This window comes from Bos grunniens, chromosome 18, assembly GCF_055505025.1.
Source record: "Bos grunniens cultivar Pamir isolate PY7600 chromosome 18, Bosgru_T2T1.0, whole genome shotgun sequence".
In the NCBI taxonomy this organism is placed as follows: Eukaryota; Metazoa; Chordata; class Mammalia; order Artiodactyla; family Bovidae; genus Bos; species Bos grunniens.
This window is the reverse complement of record NC_141182.1, coordinates 54,160,053-54,175,663: the sequence shown is the minus strand read 5'-3', so window position 1 is coordinate 54,175,663 and position 15,611 is coordinate 54,160,053. Positions and strand designations below refer to the sequence as shown.

General features: G+C 47.5%; 1 long non-coding RNA gene across 1 annotated transcript; it reads left to right on the top strand.

Annotated features, from left to right (window-relative positions):
• The first annotated feature begins 469 nt into the window (after positions 1-469).
• On the top strand, positions 470-3,814 carry LOC147354110 (uncharacterized). Its single transcript, XR_015146218.1, has 4 exons — positions 470-584; positions 772-884; positions 1,682-1,802; positions 2,486-3,814. It is a non-coding gene; the product is annotated as an uncharacterized LOC147354110 (long non-coding RNA).
• Positions 3,815-15,611: the final 11,797 nt, after the last annotated feature.

Sequence of the window (15,611 nt, the reverse complement as noted above, 5' to 3'; positions counted from 1 at the left end):
AGAGGCGGGGAGAGGAGCAGGGAGCGGGAGGAGAGAGGAGGAGGTCGGAGGATGAGTGGGAAGGCAGAGGGAGAGCAAGAGAGAGGAGTTTGTATCCGCTGACGCTGACCGGCTGGGGAAAGTGGACTCTTACGGGGCTCTTTTTATGTAGAGGCGGAGCTGCCTTTTTTTGGGAGACCCGCCTGTCTGGCTTGCAAAAACCCCAGGCTTGAGGGACAGGGCTGGCCTCCCAGAGCCTTCTAAGGGCTTCGTGGAGAACATTCCACAGTCGGACCTTCTGGAACAGGCCATGAAGGCTTGGCAGCCGCATCCGGCCCCCGCTCCCGGGTCACTGCCCTGGCCTCCTCCTGGCTCAGGCTTGCTCTCCTGGGTATCCCAGCTCACACGGCAGCCTGTGGCAGTACTTTTAATAGAACACTTGAAAAAAAATATTAATAGGTAATTAAAGGCACATGGCACAGATTTCCAAAGGCACACAAGGGATACAGTGAAACCTTTCTCGTCTCCGTTCCCCCGGAGCGCTTCCTGCGAGGCTCTGGGGCCGGCAGTCCCTTGGATTTTCTCCCAGAGACTGTCTGTCGTATGTAAGTACAGCTAGGGGAATATTATTCAGGTTATTTACACCATTCTGCAGCTTATTTAAAAAAAATTTTTTTTATTCATTTTTAAAAAACTGACCTAGAGTTGATTTACAATGTTGTGTTAATTTCTGGAAACAAAGTGATTTAGAATATATGTGTGTGTGTATTTTCAGATCGTTTTTCATTTTAGGTTATTGTTGCTGTTATTGTTCGGTTGCCAAGTCGTGTCTGACTCTGCACAACCCCGTGGACTGCAGTACACCAGGCTTTCCTGTCCTTCACCATCTCCCAGAGTTTGCCCAGGTTATAGGTTATTACAAGAGATTGAACAGAGTTCCCTGTGCTATATACAATAGGTCCTAGTTTATCTAGTTTATATATGGTAGCTCGTACCTGTTAATCCCAAACTCCTAATTCATCCCTCCCCCCTTTCCCCTTTGGTAAGCATAAATTTGTTTGCTGTGTCTGATTCTGTTTTTTAAATAAGTTAATCTGTATTTTTTTTTTTTGGCCACAGTGAGGCTTGTGGGATCTTAGTTCCCCAAGCAGGGATCCGACCAAGACCTCAGCAGTGAAACTACTGAATCCTGCCCACTGGTGGTTAGTCTTGTTGTCCAGTTGCTAACTTGTGTCCACTGGACCACAGGGAATTCCCCATCTGTATGATTATTTTTAGATTCCACATATAAGTGATATATGATATTTTTCTTTCTCTGTCTGACTTCACTTCGTATGATACACTCTAGATCCATCCACGTTGCTGCAGATAGCATTATTTCATTCTTTTTTTTATGGCTGAGTAGTATTCTATTCTGTCTATGTACCACATCTTCTTTACCCATTCATCTGTTGATGGATACTCAGGTGGCTTCCATGTCTTGGCCATCGTAAATAGTCTATGCTTCATTTTTTTACCTAAGTGCATACTTATTTATTCAATAAATATTTATTGAGCACCCTATATGCCAGGCACTCTTCTAGGCACTGGAGTTAGATCAGAGAAGAAAACAGACAGAACCCCCTGCCTTCAAGGAGCTAATATTCTAGTGGGGGAGACAGTCAATGAATAAAATGACAAGAACTTTTTTTTTTGGCTTCAGGGTCATGGGGGGTCTTAGCACTCCATGTGTGATCTTAATTCCCAGACCAGGGATTGAAGCCACGCCCCCTTCATTGGAAGTGTGAAGTCTTAACCATTGGATCAAACGGAAGCCCTGGCAGGTATTAATACATTTTAACATTACATAGTAGGTTGGATGGCACAGTCAGTGCTGTTGCTAGAACATAAGGCAAGCAAAGAAGGTGGAATGTTGAGGAGGCTGGAAGGTTTCTATTTTTTTAACAGGGTGGTCAGAAAAGGCCTCGATAAATGTGGCATTTGAGTAAAGGCCTGGAGGAGGGGAGGAAGCGAGTCATGTGTGTTATGTGAGTGGGAGAAGGGTAACAGCAAGTGCAAAGGCCCTGAGGTAGGTGTGAGCCAGAAGTGTTCCAGATCCATCCTGGAAAGGAGAAGTAACGGGGAGGGCATGTGTATCTGTGGGGGGTGCGATAGAGTCCTGCAGAGCCTTGTCTGTAAATCGACTTTGCTGTTTCATCTTGGAACTGTTCCGTGGTGTGTGGGTGCCAACTTGTAACAGTTTGTGAGGGCTGATTGCTAAACTTCCGGGAATTGTGCAAGCCTGTCATTAAGGATAGCTTTTACCAAAACTTAAATTATAAAAATTTACAACTCAGTAAGTTTGTACATTGCCTGGGAAATCCACTGGACAGAGGAGAAAGGCGGGCTACAGTCCATGGGGTGGCAAAGAGTCGAACATGACCTAACAACTAAACAACTCAAAAAATTCTGTTATGCACAACGATAAGTAGGCACAATTTATCGCTTCTTAACTGTTATCCTAAAGGAAATCAATCCTGAATATTCATTGGAAGGACTGATGCTGAAGCTGAAGCTCCAGTACTTTGGCCACCTGATGCAAAGAGCCAACTCATTAGAAAAGACCCTGATGCTGAGAAAGATTGAAGGCAGGAGGAGAAGGGGACAACAGAGGATGAGATGGTTGGATGGCATCACCGACTCAATGGACGTGAGTTTGAGCAAGCTCCAGGAGATGGTGAAGGACAGGGAAGCCTGGTGTGCTTCTGACTATGGGGTCACAAAGTATGAAAATCTCACATCATGGTGAGCTATTGAGGAGATCTTCCAAGTTCTGCCTTCAGTGAGGCCACGTTGGTAGCTTACAATCAGCTGTGATGGAAGTATTAACACTTCCGTACGTGCCTGTGTGCCAAGTCACTTCAGTCCTGTCTGACTCTGCAACCCAATGGACTGTAGCCCGCCAGGCTCTTCTGTCCGTGGGGATTCTCTGGGCAAGAAAAATGGAGTGGGTTGCCATGCCCTCCACCAGGGGATCTTCCCGACCCAAGGATCAAACCCACTTCTCTTATGTCTCCTGCCTTGGCAGACAGGTTCTTTACCACTAGTGCCACAGACACTGGCAAACGCTACATGTCAGGACTGTTTCTTCCCCCAGAGACCTGGCAGTTAAACATTTACCAGCCCACCAACCTAATGCATAGAGATGTGGCTCATTCTTTTGTAAAGCTGCATAGTACTCCAATGCACAGATGGGCCATGGCGTAGCTTGCTGCTACCTTCCTGACGGTTGTTTGACTAGCATCCAGTCTCTTAGGCACACAAACAGTTGATTTCCCGCCTGTGTGCCTGTAACGCTAGGATCAACTCCTTGAGGAACTGCTGTGTCAGAGGCCATGGGACCTTCTAATGTGAATGCCTCTTGCCTAATACATCTCCATGGAGGCTGTACCAATATCCACAGCCTCCAGCAAATGGGTCAGAGTTCAGAGGCTTCTTCTAAGGACGCAGATTTGATTGTGTCACTCTGCTGTTTAAATCCTTAAATGACTTCTGCTGCTCCCAGGACAAAGCCTTCAGGTTTTTACCAAGGTCTAGGCCCCTCATCATCAGGCCTTGTCCTTTTCTTTCTGCAAGTGAAGGGTGGCACGATGACCCCCCTGTGACCACTCGTAAATTCCACATTGCAGTCACCTTGATCATCTGCTGTTTGTCCCCGGAAATGGGCCATGTTCCCACCTACTCTTGTTTGTTCATGCCTGTACCTTCCCTGGGAATTACTTCCCAGCATCTTAATCACCTGGCTAACTCCCACTGCATCATTCTGTCCCTTTAGAAAAAAAAATCATTTATTTTAGTTTTGGCCATGCTGCGTCTTACTTCCCCAACCAGGGATTGAACTTATGCCCCCTGCAGTGGAAGCTCAAAGTCCTAACCACTGGACCGCCAGGGAAGTCCCAATTATGTCCCTTTTTGTTTCAAAAGGCTGAAAACCCCAAGGTAACTGTCTTCTGCAAAATCGGGAATTGATCAGCTCATCTGAGTAAAGGAATCACCAAGTCGGGTTTCAGGAGTTTCAATGATTCCATGAAGCCAGTCTTGGCCTGTCAGCTCTGTTCTCTTCAACATCGGGACTTTTTGGCACCCCTGCCTTCAGAAAGGTGGCTCAGCAGGTAGAGAATCCACTTGCAGTGAGGGAGATGCAGAAAATGTGGATTCAATCTCCAAGTCAGGAAGATCCCCTGGAAGAGGGTATGGCAGCCCACTCCAGTATTCTTGCCTGGAGAATCCCATGAACAGGAGCCTGGCGGGCTACAGTCCATGGGGTCGCAAAAGAGTTGGACACAACTGAACTGATTGAGCACTCACGCACGCACGCCTTTAGAAAACTCCCTCATGGTCAGAGGAGGCAAAGAATTAGAGGTGGAAAAGAAGGTTCTAGGCAGAGAAAACAGCCCAGAACTGGTGTTCGTAAAGCCAGATCCTGACTGGGTATGGTGGATAACCTGATAGGTTCATAACATCCTGCCGGGTGAACTCCAAGGAGAAGACAAATTCTTGCCCCCATGCTAAATTCTTCAACTGAGGGGACTTCCCTGGTGATCTAGGAGCTAAGACTTCACATTACCAGTGGAGGGGGCCTGGGTTCAATCCCTCATCAGGGAGCTAGATCTCGAATGCTGCAACTAAAGATCCCAGATGCGTGTGTGCTCAGTTGCTTCAGTCGTGTCCGACTCTTTACCACCCTATGAACTGGAGCCCGCCAAGCTCCTCTGTCCATGGGGATTCTCCAGGCAGGAATACTGGAGTGGGTTGCCAAGCCCTCCTCCAGGGGATCTTCCCGACCCAGGGATCGAACCCCAGTCTCTTACATCTCCTGCATTGTCAGGCGGGCTCTTCACCACTAGCGCCACCTGGGAAGCCCCAACTGAGACCCAGCACAGCCAAATAAAGAAATAAATATATGTTTTGAGAAAAATAAATAAATTCTTCAACGGAGAGGCAGGAAGAGCTGCTTGGGTTCCGGAGGTAGAAAACCTGGGTTCAAATCCTGGGGTGATGAAAAATATTCAGAACCAGGTTGGGGTGATGGTTACACACCACTGGGGGTGTGCTCACGGTCATTGAACCGGACACTTGAAAATGGTTGGCAGGGTCACTGCCACGTTATGTCTCCTTTACCACAGTATAAAAGTAATGAGGCTGACGATGCAAAAAAAAAAAAAAAAATAGAATAAAAACACAAAGAGGAAAAAAAGCCTGACTTACCACTTATCAACCATACGCCTTCTCTGCTGTTCAGTCGCTCAGTCGTGTCCGGCTCCTTTTGACTCCATAAACTGGAGCACACCATACTTCTCTGTACTCTTGTTCATTGGACTATAAAATGAAGACAATAATAGGCCCCCCCCACCACCACACCTGCTTATTTAGAGCCTCAGGTAGATTAACACATGTACAGTCTTTGGGGTAGTATCTGGAATCTAGTTAAATGTTCAACAAATATTAGTTTTGATGGTTAAATCAAAATATTGGGTGGATGGCCCTGTGAAATAGGCCAGATGCAAAAGGTTACTGCTTTAGCTTGTTCGGGCTGCTACTCTGACAAAAAGCACAGATGGGGTGGCTTATGAACAACATAGATGTATTTCTCAGGACTTCCTTGGCAGTCCAGTGGTTAAGACTCTGCTCTTTCAATGCAAGGGGCATGCGTTTGAATTCCCTTAGTTCCTGGCAAGGTCCAGGAACTAAGATCCCACAAGCTGAGTGGTGTGGCCAAGAAAATTTATTTTTTGAAAATGTATTTCTCACAGTTCTGGAGGCTGCAAGTCCTCAATTAGGGTAAATGGTTGGCTGAGGCTCTTCTAGGTTATAGACTTCTCACTGGATCCTCCTCACATGGGCAGAAGGGCTGAGGCATCTCTCTGGAGCCTCTTTTTAAGGGCGATAATCCGAACCTTAGGGTACCACCCTCAGGACCTAATGATCTCCCAAAGGTCCTACCTCCTAACACCGTCATCTTGGGGGTTACATTTTTTTTCTTTACATGCATATATATCTATATTTTTAGCTTCTTTTCCTTTATGGGTTATTACATGATACTGAGTATAGTAGGCACTTGTTGGTTATCTGTTTTATGCATGTGTGTGTGTGTGTGTGTGTGTGTGCGCGCGCGCGTGCGCACGTGCGCGCACGTGCACACTGTGGTTTCCCTCATATACAGGTGGCGTCAGTGGTAATGAATCCATCTGCAATGCAGGAGACGCAGGTTTGATCCCTGGGTTGGGAAGATCCCCTGGAGGAAGGCATGGCAACCCACTCCAGTACTCTTGCCTGGAGAATCGCAGGGACAGAGGAGCCTGGTGGGCTGCAGTCCATGGGGTTGCAGAGCTGAGCACAACTGATTGAGCATGCACGCATACATACGTTAATCACAAACTCCTAATTCATTCTTCCCCCCTTCCTCTTTGGTAACCATCAGTTTTGTTTTGTTTTTTCCTATGTCTGTGGGTCTATTTCTGTTTTGTATATAAGTTCATTTGTATTATTTAAGATTCCACAGGTAAGTGATATCATATGATCTTTGTCTTTATCTGACTTCACTTAGTACAATAATTTCTAGGTCCATCCGTGTTGCTGCAAATGGCATGATTTCATTCTTTTTTTTTAATCCCTGAGTATTATTTCTTGTATAAATATACCGCATCTTCTTTATCCATTCCTCTGTTGATGGACATTTAGGTGGTTTCCATGTCTTGGCTATTGTGAATAGGGCTGCAAGGTAGATTTCAACATATGAAATTGGGCGGGGGGAGGGGATGCAAATACTCAGACTATCACAGTCACGTGTTGTAGGATTCCATTTGTCTGAAAACATCCAGAATACGCAAATCCTTAGAGACAGAAAGTAGACTAGCGGTTGCCAGGATCCGGTGGGAGGGGGTGCAGGGTGACTGCTGGATGGGTGTGGGGTTTCCTTTGGGAAGGTGATGAGAATGACTCGAAATTACTTAGTGGCGATGGTTGTGCAATGTTATGAAGTTACTAAATGCCACTGTGTCATACACTTTAAAATGGTTGATTTTTATGTGAATTTTACCTCAAACATTTTTTTCCATTAGTACTTTGGAAAAAAAAAAAATGGAATGTATCTTGATGTCCTTCTCAGGCTGCGAAGCCTTGAGACTTCGTTGTCCTGGATGGACTGGGCGCTTCTCTCTTCCAGGGACTGATAAACCACCCCTACGCAGGGCCTTAGCTGGCTTGGCTTACAACTCATCCCCTGGGTCTTGCAATAACTAGCTGTGGGTCTTTGGAACTCAGCTTCCGTGTCTGTACCAAGAGGGACTTGGACCCATTGGTTTCTCTTTTTTTTTTTGGCCATGCTGTGAGGCTTTCAAGGGCTTCCTAGGTGGCTCGGTGATAATGAGTCCCCCTGCCAAAGCAGGAGACACTGGTCTGATCCCTGGGTTGGGAAGATCCCCTGGAGAAGGAAATGGCAACTGATGCCAATATTTTGGCCTGGAAAATCTCATGGACTGAGGAGCCTGGCAGGCTACGGTCCACGGGGTTGCAAAGAGTCAGACACGACTGAGTGACTGAGCACGCACGCACGCACACATGTGAGGCTTGTAGGATCTTAGTTCCCCAACCAGGGATTGAACCTGGGCTATGGCAGTGAAAGCGCTGAATCCTAACCACTGGACCTTCCGGAAATTCCCCAGACCCGCTGGTTTCCAACGTGTCCTCAGATTTCACAGGCCCAGGCATTACTTGAGCCCAATACCGAAGCTGAAGCTCCAACCCTTTGGCCACCTGATGCGAAGAGTCAACTCACTGGAAAAGACCTCGATCCTGGGAAGGACTGAGGGCTGGAAGAAGAGGGGGTGACAGAGGATGAGATGGTTGGATGGCATCACCGACTCAATGGATGTGAGTTTGAGCAAACTCCGGGTGATGGTGAGAGACAGGGAAGCCTGGCGTGCTACACTTCGTGGGGTTGCAAAGAGTCAGACATGACTTAGCAACTGAACAACAACAACAACGAGGTGGTACCCCTTCACCCTACCCTTCACCGCTAAATGCAGACTCTCTCCCAGCTCTAGACACCCACCCCCGTATTGGACTGCAGACTCTAACTCCTCTCGAAATCAGGCCACCTGCTCCTCACTCCTCTCAGAAAGGGAGACCGGGGCTCCTGGGACTTTTCTCCCGGGATCCAGCTGGCTGCACACAGTGATGGGAGGGACCGGGCACTCCAGGTCTCTAGCCCCAGGCAGTCAGAGGTGGCCATTGTCTGCAGACTCACAATGTCCTGGTCCTTCGGGCTGGCCGCCTTCAGAGATGGAGCCCACACAGTCACAGGAACAAACTGTGTGGTTATCCGCCCTCAGAACTGGTTCCTGACAGGGCCTCATCCTTTACAGCCCCAGGGCAGCCTAGTGTCCCCTCAGCCTGCCACCGTCTGTGGCTTGGCTTGCCTCTGACCGGGGCTCTCTAAAGAGAAAAGCTAATAATCACAGTAATAAAAGCCTCCCCAACATACTGCCTCTTAATACATCGTCCAGACCCATGCGAAGGGCTTGGGTCATGCCATTTGTTCGTTTCTTGTTTTTTTGGTTTTGTTTTTTGTTTGTGCTCTGCTGGATGTGGGATCTTCATTCCCTGGCCAGGGATTGAACTTGTACCCCCTCCAGGGGCAGCACAGTCTTAACCACTGGACTGCCAGGAAAGTGCCCTCTCACATTCTCTTACACCACTGGGGTGGAAACGCCATTCATCCTGTTTTAGACCAGAGGATCTGAGGCTCAGAGGTGGAATCCTTTGTCCAAGGTCAGCTAAGGAGTGGGCAGGCTCATCTCTCTGGCCCTGCCCCCTCTGCCTTTGATCATTTGATGTTGTTGGTCAGTCGCGACGTCGAGTCTGACTCTTTATGACCCCATGGACTGCAGCACTCCAGGCTTCCTTGTACTTCACTGTCCCCCAGAGTTTGCTCAGACTCGTGTCCACTGGGTCGATGATGCCATCCAACCATCTTGTCCTCTGCCGTCCCCTTCTCTTCCTGCCCTCAATCTTTCCCAGCATCAGGGTCTTTGTCAATGAGTCCATCATCATAGCCTATCTCCCTGGAAGCATCAAATATCTTTCTCTGCTGGTCACCTGAGCTCCTGGACACCTGTGGAGTCCCAGGGCAGGGCCTGGAGTGGTGGCAGGGTCGACTTCCTTGGAAAACAGCTCCCATGGCCTTGGCTGATCTGGACGAAGGGCACTGTCCAACTCTCCCAGCTCTGGGCCTCGAGAAACCTGAGTTACATGTTGCACACAATCTGCAGGGGCCGAACAGCCTACAGCTGGGGGAGGTGGGGCAGAGCAACCCAGACAAGCCCGCTTTTAAATAAATAACTAGAGAGGTAGGAAAGGAAGGTCTGGGCCAGTCTCCAGTACCCCCAGTTGCAGCTTCCCAGCCAGGCCAGAAAGCATGAAGTCCCCACGATTCTTGGCCCTGATAGACCCAAGGGTTCTGCTTCCTCGTTTCCTTCCTGTTTCTTAAAGACTCAACCCATACTCCCGAAGTCCCTACTGTGTGCCTGGCCCCACGAAGGGCGGTGCCTGGGGGGATTCAGCAGTGGTTGAGAAGGTCCCCATCCCCAGTCCAAGGGAGGGCACAGACTCATCCCCAGAGAGTGACCAACCAGAGTGGGCAGGGCTGGATGGGGGAGTCCAAGGCGCTGGTGGGGACTAGAGGGACACCTGAGCCGGCCTCAGGGTCATGGAGACTCCAGGGATGCCTCAGGGGAAATCTGAAGATCTTAGTTACTTGAAGAGAAAAGCATGTGAGAAAAAGAGGTGAGGAAATAGGTCTAAAAATTTAAGGAGGGAGATCACGCGGGGCTCCTTCGGCCACCGGTTTTCAAGCTGTTTTGAATTAGAGACACCATAAAGTGTTTATTTTGCACGCAACACAGTATGTGTATGAACAAGTATGCACACACATGCATAAATTAAAATTTCACGAAACAGTAATGACTTGTACACTATGTTCTATTTGACCTTTTCTTCACTTTTTTAATCGAAGTATAATTCCTTTACAATGTTGTATTAGCTTCTGCTGTACAACGAAGTGAATCAGCTATATGTACGCATGTATCCCCTCCCTCTCGAACCTCCCTCCCACACCCCTCCTCTATTTGACATTTTGAAAAATTAACTGCTTGGAACCCACTACTTTATTTCATGCCCTATTAATAGGTTAACACTGGGGTTTGAAAATATAGATGTCCAGGCTGTGCTTAGAACACCTGGACTCCAATCAAAGGAGGAGAATTCTAGAATCAGCAGGCGTGATGTCTTAGGTCAGCTCAAGGATTCTCCCATCCTCCTATCCCTCTGGGAACGTGGTGTGATTGTACTTACCTCCCTTTGGAAGGTAGCCTTGAAGCCCAGGAATCTGCATTTTAACAGACAATAGGAGCTGTGAGACTTGGGAAATTTAAGAAACAGTGATGTAGTGATAAACTCCGAGAGGACAGGGCAGAATCTGCTTTGGCCATTTGCACAGACCCCAGAAGGTGCTTAGAAAACATGTGTTCAAGGAATGATTTTAACTTCAGTCTTTTTATTTCTGTCTACCTGATCTAAGGCTTCCCTGGTGACTCAGTGGTAAAGAATCTGCCTTCAGTGCAGGAGCCACAGGAGATGTGGGTCCAATCCCTGGGCCAGGAAGATCCTTGGAGGAGGGCATGGCAACCCACTCCAGTATTCTTGCCTGGAGAATCCCACGGACAGAGGGTCGCAAAGAGTCAGACGTGATTGATAGCACTTCTCTTCAGCTTCAGTTCTCAGTGATTTCCTGCTTCCACTCTGCCGGATGGAACTCTTCTTGGTTTCATAAATTTCCCATCTCCAGGTCTTCGCCCTTTCTGTCTCCTCTGCCTGTTTCCTTTTCCTCCTCTCTTCACTGTATGGCTCTGACATCCTTCCAAATGCAGCTCATATGTCCCCTCTTGCAGGAAGCCTTCCCTGACTCCATTTCCCAAGCTGGGTTTCCCCTCTGAGCTCCTCCATTCCAGCCTTACTCACTCTGGGTCATCACTGTCTGTCTATCCCGCTGGATTCTGAACCCCAGGAGAATAGGAACTAGGCTCGTCTCAGCCACTGATGGGTCCCCAGTGCCACCCAGAACAGGGCACCCAGTAGGTACTCAGAAAAGGTCCAGTGAGTGCATGAACGCAAATCTGAAGTAGGAGGAGAGGCCTGATCACAGGCTTGATGGAGAAGCCTGAAGCCCTGGAGTTTACTCAATCCCTCCTGAGGTCAGACACCTAGTCCTCTAGGGAGGATGAAGTTCAGAACTATGCCCATTCCACAGGCAACAAACTGAGACCAAAAAGGACCTTCTTGTTCTCATCCCAGCCTTCTCCTGGACCCTCTCACCTCCTTCTCAGAGTCTTTTTTTTTTTTTCCTAATGATGAAATCTGAATCTGGGTAGGAGGTTTGGCTGAATAGCAAGAAAGCTGGCCGAGACCAGTTGTCTGTTTTTCTCTCCGAGCCTGAGGAGGACAAGAGGTGGGACATTCCTGGCCAATCCTGAACCAAATCCTCAAACCCTGCCCTCATGGCTGGGACCCACTCTGCACTTCCTGAAGGTTCTGGGATTCCAGGATCCCTTGAGTTCTGGAGCCTTCTCCCTTCCTCCCCTCCCTGTCTGGCAGCCCTGTAGGTGGCCAGTGACTAGACCAAGCCTGGCCCACGCTCATGTTGCCCAGCTGGCCTGGGTTGCTTCTCCATTGCCAGGGGCTCTAATTACCAGGAAGGCTGCCAGCAGCTTGCTGGTCCCCAGCCTGGCCACCTGGTGCTGGGTCCCACCTGGGACCTCTCAGGCTCTTTTGCTCTGTGGTCCCTGGGGCCTGAACATTCCTGGGCAGAAGCACCAGTCCGTGAGTCTGCGGGAACTCACAGAGAGCCTTTTTTTTACTTTCACCCTTAGGTATAATGTCGATATCAAAAAGTCTTCGGAGCTTAAAATACCATGAGGCTATGATTTGCCAGATACCAAGCCAAGCATTTTATACACATGAACTTGGTTCACCCTCCGTGACCTTGGAGGCAGATGCTACCCTTTAAGCCCATTTCACAGTCATGCAAACTAAGGCTGGAGGATTGAGTGACTTGCTGGAGGTCATTCAGCTACTAAGCCATGAGACACGAAGATGATGGTTTCGTGGTGCCGTGCTGGACTACAAAGCCACAGACTTCCTTCCTGTAAGTTTCCATTCTGAGCAGTTTCTGTGAATTCTTGCAGAGATAGTCAATGCAGAGGAAACATTTATATATATTTTTTTAAATTTACTTTATTTTATATATTTTACTTATTTTTAATAAATTTTTATTTTAGTTATTTATTTTAACTTTATTTAATTACCTATCAATAATTACCTTAAATGTAAAGGGTTGAATGCCCCAACCAAAAGACAAAGAGTGGCTGAATGGATACAAAAACAAGACCCCTATATATGTTGTCTACATATTTTATTTTTATAAATATTTTAATTATTTTTACAGATTCTTAACCACTGGACCACCAAGGAAGTCCCTATATACATATTATTATATGTATACATATATTTTTTGTTATATAGATTGTTTTTTTCCCCCACAGATGGTAGGGTGCCCTGTCTTATATACTCGTCCTGCATCTTACCTTTATTTCCTTAGCAATATTTCTTGACCACCTGATTTGGTACTGAAAGCTGCCCTCCACCCAGATCCCCGTCTGTCTCACTCTATCTGGTGCCTCTCAGTGGGTCAGGAGGGCTTCCCAGGTGGCACTGTATAAAGAGTCTGCCTGCCAGAGCCAGAAACTCAGGCTCCACCCCTGGGTGGGGAAGATCCCCTGGAGGAGGGCATGGCAACCCACTCCAGCATTCTTGCCTGAAGAATCCCATGGACTGAGGAGCCTGGCAGGCTACAGTCCCTGCGGTTGCAAAGAGTTGGACACGACTTAGTGATTAAACAATAACAACAACAAAACGTTCCATTCAGTGGATACGGTTTGTTGAATGATTGAAGGAATGAATTACTGAATAGACAGATGCCTGGCTAAAGAGCTTGGACTTTGTCCTGAGAGAAGCCACTGGGGTGACTAGATTAGATCTGTGCTTTTGAACATTCTAGGCTCTTCTCATGTACTTGTCCCTTTATTCTTTCCCTGGATTTGGTCCAACCCCTCCCTATTCCAACTGGGATGCCTCCTCCTCCAGGCAGCCCTCCTTGACCCCTGGTCCGGGTCAAGCATCCCGTCTGGGCTCCTTCAACCCAGCTCTGCTCGCTCTGTGTTGTCACAATCGGAGGGTGTGTTTGTCACCTCCTCTGGACTGTGATTCTCCAGAGGATAGGGTTACGACTATCTTGGTCATTCTTGGATCCCTGGCACCACCTATCATAGGGCCCAAAGCTGTGATCAGAATAGATGATGGTCCCTGGAAGGAAATAGCTCTGCTTGGGATGGGGATCAACTGTAGGATAGCTGAGGTGTCAGATAAGGGTTGAGGACACCTGAGTTCAAATCTCCTGCCCAGGTAGGGGTGGGGCCACAACAAACCTCATTATCCTGTCTGCTTCCAAGTCACTAAAACGGGATTGATCTCAAAGATTAGTGAAGATCTGAAAATGTTTGATAGCATCCACACAAGGGCAGAAACCCCTCCTGCTGCCTTAGAGGTTTGGACCAGGTTTGATCCCTGCTCAGGGAACTAGATCTCACGTGGCACAACAAGAACCCAGGTGCCGCAACCAAAGATTCTGCATGTTGCAACTCAAAGATCCCGCTTGCCGTGATGAAAAGTTTCCACGGGTCACAGTGAAGATCAAAAATCCCACGTGCGGAAGCTAAGACCCAGGGCAGCCAAAGAAGTTAATTAAATAAGTATTTAAAAAAGAGAGATTTCTTCCCAGATTGTCCCAGTGGGCTCCTTCTTGTCATTCAGATTTCATGGCAAATGTCACCTCCTCAGAGTGGTCCATCCTGTACTGTTCTTGCTGTATCTGCTGGGCAATGAATGGTTTCTCTTTCTCCAGATCTTATTCCCACCTGAAAACCCAAGTTCATTTCCTCATCTCCCCTTGCTAGAACGCTAGTGAGGAGTTTTGTATGAGTTATTATTTTTAAATTTTACTTAGAAAGTTTTTATCAAAGAATGGTTGATTTACAATGTTGTGCTAGTTTCTGATCTCTAACAGTGATTCAGATATATATATGATTCATATATATATATGTATATGATTCAGATGCGTATATATATATATAGTTTTCTTTTCCATTATAGGTTATTGTAAGATTTTGAGGGAATTCCCTGGTGGTCCAATGGTTAGGACTCATGTTTCACTGCCAGGGCCTGGATTCAACCTCTGGTTGGGGAACTAAGATCTTGCAAGCCACATGGCATGGCTCCCCCCCCCAAAAATAATGAATATATTTCCTGGGCTTTATTTTTAATTTTTTCCTTACTGTGGAATCCCCAGCACCTTGAATGGCACTTGGCCCCTAGTAATGGCCCGAGGAGTATTTGTGGAATGAACAGAGTGCTGAGGAATTGTCCCCTCGTGTTTTGCGTCAGGGGTCTCTGTGTACACCATCAAATTCACACTCACAGTGACTCTAGGACAAATGCGGAAACTGATGCTTAGCTGATAAGTGGTGGAGCCAGGACTCAAACCAGTCTGTGTGGCTTTAGGGCCCACGTTCTGTGTCTAGCAGAGTGCCAAGCATGTGGGAGTTTAATGTGAGTGTCGAATGAATACAGCTTTAGACTCGGAGGGTAGGGTGACGGACGGGGGCCTTCTGAAGTAGGAGGCGTGGAATCTGGGAGAATTTAGGAGGCAGAGCATCCAAGAGACCCAGGAAGGAGGTCTATATGGCCACTTGTGCCTGGGTGGTGGGCTGTTCAGGTTCTGGGCAAATTCTCTGCTCGGTTTGGCCCCTTCAGTTCCTGCCAGATGTCATCATAAGCTCTCAAAGCTCCTGTCCAGGCAGGTGGAGGGTTAGGGCTGGCTGAGACCAAGTGACCAGGAGGAATAATTTACCACCAGGGGCAAACACCATCTGGAGCTGGTTGGGGACTCCCAAACCATGTTCTTCAATAATAATGACAATAACAACAATAGGGTCTTCCTTGGTGGTCCAGTGGCTAAGATTCTGCATTCTCAACGCAAGGGGCCCAGGTTCAAATCCTGGTCAGGGAACTGGGATCCCACACGCCACAAGGAAGATCTAAGATCCCGTATGCCATAACTAAGACCTGGTGCAGCCAAATAAATAACATAAATGCCAAAATATTTTAATAACATAATAATATTTATTTATTGCTTCTGGGAAGAAAAGCTATGACAAATGTAGACAGTGTATTGAGAAGCAGAGACATTACTTTGCCAACAAAGTGATGGCAAACAGTCAAAGCTATGATTTTTCCAGTAGTCATGTACAGATGTGAGAGTTGGACCATAAAGAAGGCTGAGTGCCAAAGAATTGATGCTTTCAAACTGTGGTGCTGGAGAAGACTCCTGAAAGTCCCTTGGACAACAAGGAGATCAAAGTGGTCAATCCTAAAGGAAATCAACCCTGAATATTCACTGGAAGGACTGATACTGAAGCTGA